The sequence below is a fragment of the Danio rerio genome, chromosome 2 (genome assembly GCF_049306965.1).
Source record: "Danio rerio strain Tuebingen ecotype United States chromosome 2, GRCz12tu, whole genome shotgun sequence".
NCBI classification, from domain to species: domain Eukaryota; kingdom Metazoa; phylum Chordata; class Actinopteri; order Cypriniformes; family Danionidae; genus Danio; species Danio rerio.
In genome coordinates, this window is record NC_133177.1 from 63,512,501 (window position 1) to 63,528,316 (window position 15,816).

General features: G+C 40.1%; 1 long non-coding RNA gene across 2 annotated transcripts; it reads left to right on the forward strand.

The window, feature by feature from the left end:
- Positions 1 to 7,911: 7,911 nt before the first annotated feature.
- Positions 7,912 to 12,762, forward strand: LOC103908985 (uncharacterized). 2 transcript variants are annotated; one of them, XR_012395619.1, is made up of 5 exons: positions 7,912 to 8,458; positions 8,622 to 8,707; positions 8,991 to 9,133; positions 9,228 to 9,298; positions 12,083 to 12,762. It is a non-coding gene; the product is annotated as an uncharacterized lncRNA (long non-coding RNA). The 2 variants fall into 2 exon arrangements; XR_012395618.1 differs by lacking the exon at positions 9,228 to 9,298 and having other exon boundaries at positions 8,991 to 9,191; positions 12,083 to 12,125.
- Positions 12,763 to 15,816: the final 3,054 nt, after the last annotated feature.

Genomic DNA, 15,816 nt, shown 5'->3' on the forward strand with positions numbered 1-15,816 from the left:
TGTTTCAGTCGGGAACAGCAGGTTCTGAGTCCAGCATGATGATGGAGAGATGGACACACACAAGAGCAAAAGCACTGTAGTCCAGCAGAACTGATCCAGGGATGATTACAGTCATCTGTGTGTGCAGGAGCCTGTTATAATCAGATAGTGTTCATACTATATGTCCACAGCACATTCACATTTATTCAGTGTGTATAAACAACCACGGAGCATCTTACAATCATTTCAGAATGACGAAAACACAAATACAAAACCCAAAACTGCTTCATTATTTACATCACATCACCTATTTAAACAAAATGCTGACATTAAAATAGCTATTAAAGAATCTAAATTCTCAAATAAATAAAATTAGGGAGGGGCTTGCAGTGTTGCTGTGCTCAAACTGAACTCTCTCTCTGTGTGTGTGTGTGTGTGTGTGTGTGTGTGTGTGTGTGTGTATCTCTACAGTGACACCTGGTGGTCCTTCTCTGTTATTGTTCAGGTAATGTAGGGGAGTGTTTTGTGTTTGAATCCAGCGTGCAGCACCTACAGTTATGTAAGCACCTACAGTGTGTTTTTGCTTTGTTTGTTGTAACATCTAAATATCAGTTATTCTAGAAGATGACATGTTTGTGAATAAATGTGTTGAGGTGATCATGAAAATGAACAGTCATCATGCCACAATTTCTGGCCTTCTGCACAAGCCAGGACTGAAACTCTGGTCGCTCTGTCTGCAGTGAGCAGCGCGCCGTCTCCATCACAGCACACCGATTCAGCAGATGTGCCAGCAACGCTTCTGAAATGCCCAATCACATCAGCCACCCCTACTGTAAACATTACAGATTCCCTGGCCTGGTGAATAATCAATAAACATGCTAAACGCTGCTGTACAGTCCAATAATAATAGATGTTGCTCAGTGTGTTTTAGTTCAGTCACTTCAGGTGTGATGTTGAGTGTCGAGGCTTTGAAGCAAATATCAGAAATGATGGATTTACTAGCCCGCGGTGGCTTACGAAAGTGTAAAGCGAGAGATGAGGCGACTATTACATCCGTTTCTACTGTTTCAAAGCTCTACTGTGTTCCCACACACCAGTAATTCAGCTAAAATACTACAGTAAATTACAGTAAAAAAGCTTTTGAAGCACACTAAAGTGTAAAATCTATAAACTACAGTAACTGAGTTATTAGTTTATTAGTTATAATATTAATATTGTTGTATCACTAAAGGTGTGAGTGGGTCAGTTGTGAACGTTTGACATTTTTGCAGCACAGTACTTTTCCACACTTTCACCAGCAGGGGTCCTCATCCAGCTCTGACTCGGAAAGCTTCGAGTAATGAACCATTTCCTGACACAACTGAGCTGAACAGTCGACCGACTCAGACAGCTTCATCTCACCATCAGGTTTTATACCCGAGCCGTGGTGTATCATGGGAGATGGAAGAGACCGAGTGTGGAGGGGGTTATTTATTTATTTTTAATTGAAGATTTTGAATGTGTGTAAGCAGCTGTAGCATAATTATTTATGTGGTTTGGTGTGTGTGATTGTCAGTGTTTTGCGTGTGTGTCAGTGTCCATCAGTAAAGCACACCGGCTGGAGCAGCTGATGGTCAGTGTGAGCTGGAGGAGCTGCAGGTCAGGAGTGGATATCTTCTTCTAGTGTTGGAGAACAGTAGACGCTCTTCAAAGCTCAGAATCAGCTGATCCAGCAAACGCTTTATAGACTGAACTGATGAACAGTCTGGAGCCGGCACAGACTCAGGACAGAACGCATTAGCGAGCACTTCTGCAAACCTTGTGGGTCTTTTATTGTAAGTATAACCTGTGAAACACAGGCTGTAATCCAACATCAACTGTTTTGTGAATCTGTTCTCATCAGGGCTTTAATATTGTGTTTAAGTGAGGTTTTCTACACTCATTTCAGGAGGAGCTCATAAAGATCATCCACAAACCAATCATATCATTCTGCATCAGTAAGACTAAACCCCTATTATAGTCATGTATGATCCTCATCTTTTGATCGTCAGCATCGGCACTTCTAATCGCTGAGTCGGAATAGTTCATACGACAACTTTAACAACACAACTCCTCCTGCGTCTCCAAGCCGACTTCAACTGCATCAGCAGCCCGCAGAACACTCCAATACTGAACCCACCTCACGGCCACCGGCCTTCCTGCACCGCCTCTGCTCTTACCTCCAAACCCTGAGGAGAGACATGCTGTGATCAGCGGATATTGTGTGTTTATCTGCCGGTGCGTTCTGAACACACAGCCAACAGTTCTGTACAAGCCACTGCGTGTTATCAGCTCATCTGAGTGTAAGGCGTACTCGCACTATGTACAGTTGCCTCGAACCGGGCCAAAGCATGCTTGTCCCCTCTCCCGTCTCCCCCGACAGCCCGCACTCACATTACAATCAGGCCTGGGCACGCTTACGTCGTTGATGCTGTGCTGTTCAGGGAGTGCTCTTGCTCAGCACAGTGGAGATTTCTCTAGTTATATAGTTTTAGTCCTTAGGGATGCGGGGACACACAGTCAGATATTTCGCCGTACAGATCCGCCACTCTTGGCACTCATAAACAATCATAAAGCTCTCGTGCTGCAGGAATGAGGAGGTCTGCTGAAGGTGCGCAGCTGTCGTGAAGTGAGGAGTTCTCGTCTTTAATAAACTACGACAGTTTGCATTCACTGAACAGTAAGAATTATCAATAGATCCACATGAAACCGCCCCTTAAAGTCACGTCTCACTTTCAGTTTCAGCCCAAGTGAACTGCGCTCAGGCACACCTCTTCCAACCGGGCCAGGGCCGGCCAAGTGAACCGTGTCTGAGCCCGATTCAGCGCACTCACACTTCTCAAACGATCTGGGAAACGGGCCTGGGCACGGTATAGCATAGTGTGAGTAGACCCTAAGAGGCATTACAAACAGACTGGAAAACTCTCAGCTGCTCTCCAGAAAATCCTGAAAACTGCAGTGAGTGACCCGATCAAACTACAATAAAGACTGAAACCTGCTCTTGCGTGACATTCATTACAGTTTACTGCAGTTATCCAGTGAAGGCGGGGACTAATCTGCATATTCATGAGCACACACCTAATAAGGTTTGAGTAACATTACAGCTGTTTGCAGACATGAAGACTTTATTCTCAAAGGAATTATATATATATATATATATATATATATATATATATATATATATATATATATATATATATATGTGCACATATCCTTTCACAGGTCTGGGGTCAGCTCTGAACAGAGGATTACTCTTGATTCTCTCTGCTGCTGTTTAATGTGTGATGAAGGCAGAATGCGGAGCTGTAATCAGCACACAGAGTCAGGCTGAGCAGAGCTCTAACAGAAGAGCTGAGCTCACTGCTGTCTTCATCCTCATATCACTGCTCTCTCCATCATCATCACAGATTCATCACATTTGGTTGGCTAATAAATGTCAAGGTGCATTACTGCATCTCTTCCCAAACAACACAACGCGTTCATCACTTCCATGCTGTTCATGAGGCCGGTTCGACTCAGATAACTTCAGAAATCTTCAGTGTTTTGGTCTCCAGGTACAATTTAATGTGTTGAGCAGCCCTCAGTCTTTCTTTAGTCTCAGGTGAGTGTGCAGAGCTCAGGATGGGGTCTCAGGTGAGTCTGTGTAACCCAGGGGTGCATCTCTTCCTCAGGTGTGTGTGTGTGTCTTGCTCAGGTGTGTTTCTCTCTGAGGCAGAAGCTGTCTTTGCTTCATTTTCTCCTTGTGGTTGTCTTGTTGTTTGTATCTGTACAGAAACCGCTGTGTGCCTTTAGTGCAGTGTGTGTGTTGCTGTAAACTGGAGCTTTCATTTGGTTCAGCTGTGTGTGTGTGTGTGTGTGTGTGTGTGTGTGTGTGTGTGTTCTGAGCTCCAGTGTTCTCCAGGTGAGGCTGATGGGTAAATCTGCTTCTGGAGTCTGTCAGTAATATTCCTGATCTCCCACTGACCCAGAGCTCCTGTAGGCTTTATTTCTGTGGGGTTCAGGGATTAAACTGGTTCCTCCAGTGTTCTGCTCTAACTCTGCTGTTCACCACTGACCTGTTTGTCCCCCAGACCGTCTGACCAGCTCTACTATACTGCACTGTAATACTGTAGTTTAACACTGTTCTGTTGTGTCCAGCTCACTGCTCCTCCTGACTCTGCTCCATCTCAAAGTAAACTGGTGTTTAAGCGTTCCTCTGTCAAAACCCAGAGGAACACTCATCTGTCGATAACACAGCAGAATGCTCACCCGTCAATAACCCAGTGAACGGTCACCTGACGATTACCCAGAGGAACGCTCACCAGTCGATAAAGCATCAGAATACTCAGCTGTTGTCGTTGCCACCTGTTGATGACCTGGACAAACGCTCACCTCTCAATAACACAGTTTAACCAATGCTCACCTGACGATTACCCAGCGAATGGTCACCTGAGGATTACCAAGTGGAACACTCACCTGTCAATTACCCAGTGGAATGAGCAACTGTCAATAATCCAGAGGAACACTCACCTGACCATTACTCAGCGAACCGTCACCTGACGATTACCTAGTGGAACGCTCATCTGTTGATAACTCTTCAAAATGCTCAGCTGTTGTCAGTTACACCTGTTGATGACCCGGACAAACGATCACCTCACAATAACACAGTTTAATGCATGCTCACCTGATGATTACCCAGTGTAATGCGTACCTGTCAATAACCCAGCAAACGATCACCTGACGATTACCCAGTGGAATGCTCACCTGTTGATAACCTATCAGAATGCTCAGCTTTTGTCAGTGACACCTGTTGATGACCCAGACAAACTCTCACCTGTCAATACTCAAATTTAATAAAGCTCCACTGATGATTACCCAGTGGAACACTCACCTCTCAATAACCCGGCGGAACGCTTACCTGATGATAACCCAATGGAACATTCACCTGTCCATAACCCAGACAAACACTCACCTGATGAAAACCCAGTAGAACGCTCACCTGTCAATAAGGCAGCGGAATGTGCACCTGTCAAAAACCCAATGAAGCGCTCACCTGTCAATAGCACAAAGGAATGCTCACCTGTCGATAACCCAGTGCAACAGGCACCTGTCAAAAACCCAGAGGAATACTTACCCATCAATAACCCAGCGGAACACTTACCTGATGATGACCCAGTGGAACGCTCATCTGTCAATAACCCAAAGGAATGCTCAACTGTCGATAACCCAGCGCAACAAGTACCTTCATCACACTTTACCAAAGATATCAAGCAAGGAATCAGGCAAAGAGTCAGAGTTTCAGAAGCATACTGAAAATAAAATGATGAAGTGTGCTAAAACAAATAAAAAAAGATAAGTCATATTTAAGGAGGTACTGATGTACACACACACACACGCACACACACACACACGCACACACAGCAATGATGATTTATTAAATGTGGCATTTCAGAAATGTCATTTCTCTCTGGAATCTAAGAGCTCTACCAGCACGGCAACTTCACATTATTATGAGCAAAACCCTAACCCTAAACACTGGACATATACAATACAATCTTGGATTCCCAGAATACTGTAAGAAAAGGCAGAGATTGTACAACAGCAGAGACGAGGTGTAAGATTTAGGAAAAGACAAATGAAATGTTACAGCTAGAAATGAAGAACACAATCAGAGCGGGTTTATGATGATCCAGCTTTATGACTAAACCATGAAAGCACAAATAAACAGAGCGAGTCTATCAGGCATCTCAGAGATTAATGAGCGATTAATGAAGACACTTCAGGTGTAAATGACAGATACAGAGAACCAGGTCAGAGTTATTTATAAAGTGATTTTGCCTTGTAGATTTGTCAAAAACACTTTACAGATGAACATCCATAACAGGAGGAAATAATTGTTCTAAAATATGTGTTATTGTAAACAGAAAAGGCATCATTTATAAATCAATAATGAGAATTTGTGAAACAAACACAGTCTATGATGGTGTGAAACTGTACAGGGCTGTACACGTCAGGGAGAAGATGAAGGCAAGAAACATTAAATATAATGAGTGTTTGGTTGGAAGTGAATGGCAATGTGTGTGTGACAGACGATCTCAGTATCAGATTATAGATGTGTGGTGGTGGCGGACACAGTGCTTCAGACACTAGAACAGCAGACACTGAGCTGATTTACAGGAGCTTTCACAACAACCCAGCAGAGGCAAAAAATCAGACCAACAAACCAAACCAAACCTCATCAACGAGCATACAGAGTGTGTGTTCAACATGTGTACCACACGCGAATACACTGCACATACCTGAACACAAGCATAGCAGGAATTATCAGAGTCACAGGATCATGTGTTCATCCAGAATCAGAAATCAGCATTGAGGGAAAAGAGTCAGTGAATGCAGAGAAACCCCTGCGTTATCATTATACAGACTCTGCTGCTGTGTGAAAACAGGATACAAATAAAATATATTTAGTAAATTACACACCGAGGGCAGTAAACAGAAGACAGAGAAGGGGATTCAGCTTCTCAATATCTGAATTACTGCTAACCCATTTCTGAAAAAGAGGGAACAACTCAAACACATGGTCACATACTAAAACAACTGGGGCAGACTTCCAGGATTATAGAGGGAGAAGTTGACTTTTAATACTCATATCCAAAACGGATTAGATAAATGTAAAAAGGCATGAATGTAATGGGGTGAGGCCATCATTAAACAGATCAGAAGATCAGCAATAGCTTACAGCAGTTCAATATACAGCTCTGCTTCTCAAACCGGCCTTAAACAATGAAAACTATTCAAAACACACTGTAGGATCAGTTCTGGAGCTTTCCAGACAACTTCCCAACAACTGACTCAGCTCTAGTGCAACTAGGAGAAACGCTTCTGATGAAGGAACACCAGTAAAACAGCACCACAGAATATTTAGGAATATGATTACGAAAAAATCAACATGAATGGTTGGGCAGTACATGAAACACACAGGTCAATGTGTCTGAGAAAGAGGACACTCAGTGTGCATCAGGAGACAGATGGATGATCACAGTGTCAGAACTCATCCATTTACTCAACACACACACACACACACACACACACACACACACACACACACACACACACACACACACACACACACACACTTGATTAATTTATTGGGAATGACTAGTACTAATTAAAGCAACACATCATCAAAATAATCATATTTTGATGATGTTTCACAGTGGAAGCAGTAAATACAGTCATTGAATTTATTTTCAACTAAAAAGTAGTAAATAAATGGGTTAGGCATATCAAATCAAACCCCAATATTTCCTGACCTTTACATGAACTTTTCCATTAATGTACATCACACAGATGTGGGAAGGTCAGTTTATGGCATGTTGTGTTAACAGAAAGAGACAGCAGAGTATTTAGTGAAAGAGACGCTAAAGGAGTCAGATGTGGCTTTAGGATGTGTCTGATAGGTCTTTATTCTCTAAAGCAGATAAAAAGGGACTGATCAGCTATAAGATGAAGATTTGGCAGAACATACAGGTTATAAATTGGCATGACGTCTATATGAAATGCAGATAAATGTGTGTTGGAAAGAAAATGTCCATATAACTTTATCCTGAACTTCATACAAAATGAGGAAACACAAATGAAAGCTGTTATTGTGGACTGAAACACTCTCACGTATATTAGTGTAATGTCAACAACAAATATTCCAGCAGTTTCAGTCACTAAAAATTGGGGTGGGAAAACCCTTTCACTGTTACATTGCAGAAAAGCAAAAAGCAAAATGACAATGATTACATATATGAAAGAGCAGAAGAGATGAAACAGATTAGACCTCCCCGTCCCTCCAGTCCTCAACTAAGCTGCACTCCACCCTCCAGTCCAGTAGGTGGCAGAATCTGCACCTTTACACTGTTTGCCAAACACCAGTAAACAGAAGAAGAAAGTTGTTTGAAAACGCCTCATCTTAAACCCTTCAGAAACCCTGCTGTTTCCAGCTCTCAGATAAGACCAGTGTCTGATGATCTTGTGTAAATGATTGTCTGTGCAAATGATGTGGAGTTTTGTTGATTAGTCTTTAATGAGGTTATTGGTTTGTGGAGGCTTGTGTTTATACTGTAACTCTTATATTTGTCTGAGAACATGTTAAAGATGAAGGAGCATCTGTCTAGTGCAATATCACAGCTGAGCAAGAAGACAAGCACAAGAATAAAATCCCCACATCCTCTCCATCAGCTCATCTACAGATCAGATCAGTGAAGCGAGTGATCAGCTGTAACTCTCGGCCTGTTTGTTGGCTGAGTGTTAGAGAAATGATGGTGAATTTACCACAGCGCTGTGTTTAATCTGTCTCAGACACCATCAAGCAGATCTATAATAGTGGAGGAACCCTTTCTGCTCACCTGGTGATGCTGACCGGCCGAGAGGAGCAGGAGAGAACACACGGACAGGTGAACTGCTGAGCAAACACTGGAGGAGAAACACACAGGTGGGTGAAACAGCAGGTAGAGCTCTTCTTCTTGTCTTATTGGCGGTTTGCATTCTTAAACAGAGCATGACCGCCCCCTACTGTGAGTTGTGGGTCAGAGACTGAATTTCCTTTTCCTCTGGACTCTTCAAGGCAGAGTTCTGATCTGACTGTGTGCTTTCAGAGAGGCTGTGATTGCGGTGCAGGTCAGTGTAATCCTGCAGAGTGTACCTGCGGTGGAGTGTGATGCTGAGCATGGAAACCCTACAGGTGAAACACACCTCTGCTTTGCTTTAATCTGGATATCTTGTGTTGAGTGATTTCATTAATGAAGGAGTCTTTGCTTTCACCAGACCTGAGTGAAGTATTCCTGTGCATGTTATCAGTCTTCTCTAATGGATCTTCTGTCTGTCACTGGTGTTTTCTGTTGAGTTTATTCCCGGTCAGCTGTCATAGTAATGTCTTGATTAGCTGCTTTTGGTGTGTTGAATTAGAGTTTGCATGTAAACTGTTCTGTTCTGCTTCTGACTGACCTGTATTATGTGTGTTTCAGATGTAGAAATCCTGCTTCAGCTTGCTCTCCTCGCTTCATTTAACAGTAGTGGTGGGCAAAGTGAGGCTTCATGAAACTGAAACAGTCGAAGCAAATGTGTCAAAGCTTTGAAACGTTTCAAAACTCTACAGTGACGCCTAGTGGTAATTGTTATACATTGCTCTGGAACAGCTTCAGCAAAGAACAATTGAGCAAATTGAGGTATTAAAACCCACTTTGTACCTTTGAACCTACAAGTGTTGTAGCGGAGCGGTCAGAGTTCCTGACTATCATGCAGGGATACTGGGTTCGAATCCAGGCAAATGCAGGTATGTTGAAATGCTCTGTTCTTGTATTGTTTTGTTTCAACATTGGTCAGACATCAGAATAAACACTATTTGTGAATAAATATGTCTTGTTTTGGTCATTAAACAGGGTTGTTTCTAGATCAGACACAGTTGTGGTCAGAAGTTGACAAGACTTATTTATACTATTATTGAAATTCCTCATTTATTGTATTTTAATACCGTCTACTCAAACGCTAAACCCAACCGTCACAGTGCTGTAAAAATATGAATTATTGCTATACAGTCTTACACAAATGATGCTGTATGGATGGTGTATCCGCAGCTGTATCCTATCTAGACTACATCATAACACAGTAGCATTATTAAAATAGAGAAAATCCTAATTTTGGAGCATTTGTACAAAGCAGGATTCAAACCCAAAAGCCATTTGAAGCACAGTAACAGCATGCACATGCACGGTCCACTAGGCTATATAAGACAGAAGTTTTTCTGACCCAGTCAGTCAAATGCAGATTCGCCAGGTCTCGGAACGGTTCTGAAATGATGTTAAAGAGCACAATCACAGAAGGAGAGAATGAGAAATAAACACATACAGCAACAGCCTCACACCAAAGCAACTGATTTAAACACCTCCACAAACAGCATCAGCAGCTCCACTGAAAAACATTTGATAATGAACAGAGCTTTTATTTCTTTATTGATTATTTTTCCAGTTTGACCTCACCATCATGGAGATCAGAGGCTGCTTTAGTTGGGCTCTTGATCCTTTACTCTTCTATCTTATTGTTTCTGAAACTCATCAGCTATGGCAATAAAGGCAATGAGAAGCTTTATGTAAATATTTGTTACAGCTATAATCGCTAGTGATCCATAACTTAAATAAAACAATTGCAGGTTTATGTGACGTGGTTTGGGGCATTAGGAAAGTATCCCATGGAGAGTCAACAAACAAGAATTAATTAAAATTAATTAATATAGTTTCATACGCAAAACCTTGAGAGCTCAAGAAGCACATTTAAAGGTTCAGGACACCCTGGAGAACTTTTTTTTTATATTAACAGATGTGTGTGTGTGTTGAGCATCAGATAAGACGATGTTAGCACCTGTCAGCTTTAATTGTGGGGAAAACTGGATAATTTTGAGCTTTTGTCAGCTAATTTCAGCTTCCAGGTTTAAAATGATTTTTGGGGCGGATCGAAATCGGCGACGTAGCGCAGTACTGCAAGTGCAATGATGACGCGTCGGTTTCTCATTATTATTCATAGCGGAGTTTTCTTATCCTATGAGAAGAGCCGGCTGCTTAATTATTCATGAGAGCACGTGCTTTCCGAAGGCAGACCTGCCAGTTTCAAGCAAGCTGTGAGACACGAACCCACGGCACGCAGTAGCCGTTCATGAAGGCTTGTATGTGTTTGTTTCCATGATCCACGGGGTTTGTTGCATGTTGTTTTCCCCGCGATCTTGTCAGGGCCGATACAGCAAAGCTGTGTGTGTGCTGCAAGCATTTTTGTCGGGAGAGCAGTACGAGAATTGGAGAATGGCAGACGTTGACTTTTATCAGGAGTTCGTTCACATTCAGACACATCGCTGTGCTGCTGTGTTTGCCTAAATCCTCTATATTACCAGCAGGGCTAATGGTTAAAATAGACAGGTCAGGAGACCTGCTGCACTGAGTCTGCATTCAGATCTATATTTAGACCCGGGGATCGAGGGAGAATCCTCATTTATAGGGTTTACATAAACACTTTTCTTTATAATGATATAAATTGTGGTTATGTGTATATGAAATTACAAATAACAAATGTAGCAGGGCATTAAAATACTGTTTATTCCTTTGCATTTTACCTTTGAGAACTATAAACTCATGCGTCTCCTCGCAGTTTGTCTCATTTTGTGAGCTAACTGTCAACAACAGTTGTGCGCTCCCCTTCTCTCCTGCTGGCCACGCCCACTCCTGCCCTGTGCTCGCGGAGCTCCGCCCATTAATCATGCATCTTTTGAAACAATTCTGAAGTAGACTTTAACCAAAAGTGGGGGAGTCATGACCCTTTAAGACACAAAGACATCAAGAATCAAAATATGAACCTTAATCATGGTTACTAAAATTAAAAAGCTGCATGATTCATCCGTGCCACAATGCATGCTGGGTACATAGTACAAAACTCCCAGCATGCATTGCTGCATAAATAAAATAAGCCGCTTAAAGTTTTTGAAATGTCTTTCTTTGCCTTTAATGTGTGCTGTTCTTGGCTGTTATATTTCAGTAGAGTGTTTTGTGTTGTTCTGGGTTGATTTTCTTTTGTTTGTCACCATTGTTGTAATTGAAAGGCTGATTCTTGATAATATGATCTTTTATGTGAAGCTTTGACCCAATCTATGTTGTAAAAGGATTATATGAATAAAGGTGAATTGAATAACTTCATTACATTTATTCTTAAATTTCCTTTAGGCTTCTCATGCCATACAAATTGTGTGATCAACACAACTATTCATGGCTACTTAAATATATCTAGTGTTAAAATAAGCAGCTGAAGAAGCCAACTAAAGCAGACGCTGACCTCCATCATGGTGACCAACTGAACAACAGCAACTCCATGAAGAGTTTTGTCCACATGACAGAAAAGTCCGAGCTCAGTAATGAGTGAAGCTCCACTCATTTAAGTTGTTTAATGATCTCTGCTGAGATCTTCAGAAAGAACATTTATATTGTCTAAATATTTAGCACTATTATTTTTATCTAGACTTTTATTTTCAGTTGATGTCATCTTTGGTTTTGGCTGTAACTTGTGTTTTTCTTTCCTTTAGTGAATCTGCTTACTGGCAACCACAGCTGCCGGTCTTGTCATGCAAAATCAAGAAGAAAAAAAAACTAAACAAACAAACAAACACCATTGTGTGCCGCCATTGTGGAGGATAAGTGTCTGTGTTCAAGTCCACGATGAACTGAGAGTATTTGCAACATGTAAGAGACTGAAAAAATGCAATGAAATATTTCAGAAAGTTGTTCAGCACATGTATGCAGCACCCTACCACCAATATTATCTGGGCCCGGGCTTTTTTTTAGTATTAATTCTCTGAAAGAGGTCTTTGACCTGAGTCCTACTAATGTTTACGGATTTACTACATGACAGGTGTTGTTTTAAAATGTAATTTTCTGACTTAAAATCACCCTCATCAAACCTTAAGTAAAACGTATTTAATTCCTCAGTAAACTCTCTCACAGAACTAAAACCATTTAAATTGGTTTCAATGCCCGCTCTATTTTCTTTACTCCCAGCCATTGTGTTCACACCTTGCCAGACTGATCTTAAATTTTTGCTGCTGGTCTGTTTCTGTAATTTCTGTTCCTCTATTTTATTATGTACACTGTTTGTACACTGTTAAATCATGCTAATCAAAACACACAACTGTGATGTGTACGTGTTATCATATCATTGACATGACCACTTCAGCACTATCAGCTCCAATAAACTGCATGAATCAGTTTGTCTCAAAGTAGACATTAATCTGTATACACAGATTGTGAATTACCACACTAAATCAGCTGTACTCCTCATAAACGGTAACCTCAGAAATATTTTTGATCAGTAATGACAGTTTATTTGCTCAACACTTATTCTACACAATATACTGATTAAAATGCCGAAAAAAGTAAACCAAAACATTAAAAAACGGCTGAGATATAAAGGATTAAACCTGACTGAAAGCACACTCAGCTGAGGACACACAGGATTGGTCTAAAAAACACGAATACTAATGAGTCATTTGCATATGGTCTATTCTCTAATAAAACACGATTTTAAAGGGCTTCATAAGCTTAAATATGATAATCAAAGTATGGCAAAACAACCTAGACATCAGATAATCAAATTCTGAATAAAAATATACAAACAAGAACAAAGAAAAACACAAACAAACAATTGGTCATCACCATTGCCGAAATGCTGCGTCTCAACACCTGGTCAATGGACCAGGGTCTCCTGTTCTTCAGGGTAATGCTCCCAACGGTTATCCCTGATAAGGATAATGTCTGCTTGGTTCTTGCATTGCCTTAGGGGAGACATCTGGTAGAAGAATGATATATCTGCTGAGCTATATCCGCCAGATTGAACCTCGACCTGGCCTCTTAAATTTTTTCATTTCTAGTAATTAGAAGGAGATCAGAAATATCTCTTTGAATGCTTCAAGTCACATTTGGGCGAGTTCTTTGATCATCTTGAATTCATGGTACTCCTTGGATGTTGACTGGAAGTATTCTGGAGCAAATCAGCAGGCAGTGAGGAGAAGGCAATGACCAGTTCATGGCCAACTTTAACTCCTGACTTCTAGCTGATTTGGGCAAGGGCTCTCCTGTTCCCTGGAGATATCTGGGGTCCTGGGGAGCCTGGTCTCTGGATTAGCCAGAGTAGGCCTCATAGAGAAACATCTTCAGACTCTTCTCGGGTGACCTGGGCAACCTTGCGGTGTTAACAAAAGGTCACTTGGGGGAGTGGTAAGTATTCAGCCCCCCTGGGTCCACTTGGACAGCACGCAGGGATGGTGGCCTTGGGTGAATGGCCTTAAATGAAGCCCAGTCTTCTACTGGTGATTAGCACCTCCACACAACAGCACATTGTGCATCAACACCACCTACACCAGTCATTTGAAAACTTTTCCAAAAATCGTCAATTTTAACATCAGATCTACTGAGGATTTGTAACCCCAGAATTTACTAGGATTAAGGTTGAGTAAGACTAGTACTTCCATAGGGACACTTTAAAACACCAAATCTCAAATTATAACCTTACAACTTTTAAAATGACCAGATTTTCCCTTTCTTTAAGATCCATTATTTCCATGGGAAAATTTAAAATATTCCTTCTAAGACTTAACCCAGAACTTTTCAGGAAAATAAACCCTACATACCTTCCCCAGAACATCTAGTGTAAATGGCTGGTTTTAAAAATAAGATCTTCTGTAACTCTTAGAAAATCTAACCCCAGAACCTCTGTAAGTAACCACACTTCACTCTTTTAGAATATTCCAATTTCGTAGGAATATTGGAACCTATAAATATTTCAACTTTACTGGTTCCAGTTTCCTCTTTAAAAATCTCAAATTTAAGTGGAAACATCTCAAGTATCAAGATTTCCTTTTGGTAGTGAGAATCCTTTCAAAAACAAAAGCCCTCACTTTAAGGCTCTCACTTAAACATTGAAAATCACAGTTTGGTTCTATTGTGAATTATTTTCTCTCCACATAGCGTGATTGTAGACGTTCACAACTACATAGCATAGAAAAAAAATAGCATAGACCAGTGGTTCTCAAACTTTTTTTTTTTTTTTTTTTTTTTTTTTTTAACCAACTACCACCTTAGAAAATTGTCTCTCCAAGTACCACCATAATGGCCAGTATTAAAAAATAACATTGTAGGCCTAATTAAGCTGTGCACAGTTTAAAAATGAAGCAGATTAATTCCTATCATTAAGAATGTGTTATTGTCAGTCACTTATACATTTTAAATAGTCTGAACATTAACTGTGCTTGCAGATAAAAAAAAAACAATAAATTGAAATGTGCTCTTAAAGTTCATTAAAAAAATGTCACTGTTCTAAAAGTAAATAGAAAACTGCTGTACTTAAATCTAAAGTATTCATATTAGCCTATTAATCAAAAGCTGGAAATGTGGATTGGACCTCATAAATATTGGCTTTGTCATTCATACACTTTCTGACAAATCTTGATTTCTGACAAATATGTTAAATGTACTTATGACAGGGTTCATAAAGGCACAGGCTAATTAAAATATGGGCATTTTGAGCACTTTTTTCCAGTACCTATTTTTTGGTAGACTGATATGCTATGTATTGAGGACCTGAAATGTATTCTCAGCAACCCATAAAACATTGCATTGATAAAAAAAAAAATCAATCATACATTAATAATATAATAAACCTGCACTAAATGCTTGTGAAATTTTTTTTACTCAAGTAAAAATACCATTACACTGCTAAAATAACACAAATTTTAGTAAATACTAATATTAAGTAAAAGTACAAAGTACTCTTTTAAAAAGTACTAGTTTGTTACTTTTGAAAAAAAAAATCAGATTCATTGAAATCAAGTTTAAACCTGATTAATTGGTTTAATTGCTTAAATCCCAAAGCTACATGTATAGGAATTGACACTAAGTATGGTGTTTTTTTAAGTTTATTTTTCCTTTCATGACAATGTTTTTCAATAGCACTGGTAAAACTAGCACAATCATTAAGGCAATAAAGACATTTTTTGCCCATTTTTTTAAAACCATATTTTCAAGCTTTGAAAGGTTTATTTAACGTATGATAAATATTTAAATTTGGCCTTTTATTTACATATTTTACACATTTTATTTACAATATGGCAATTTTGTTTCTCAAATAGCTGTACATCACATGTAGATTTTATTTTACATTTGATCTTAAACTAAAATACAAACTTTACAAACACAAGTACACTGTCAGTAAAAATAAAACATGACTATTTTACTTGAGGTATTTGAAATGACGACAATACATTTA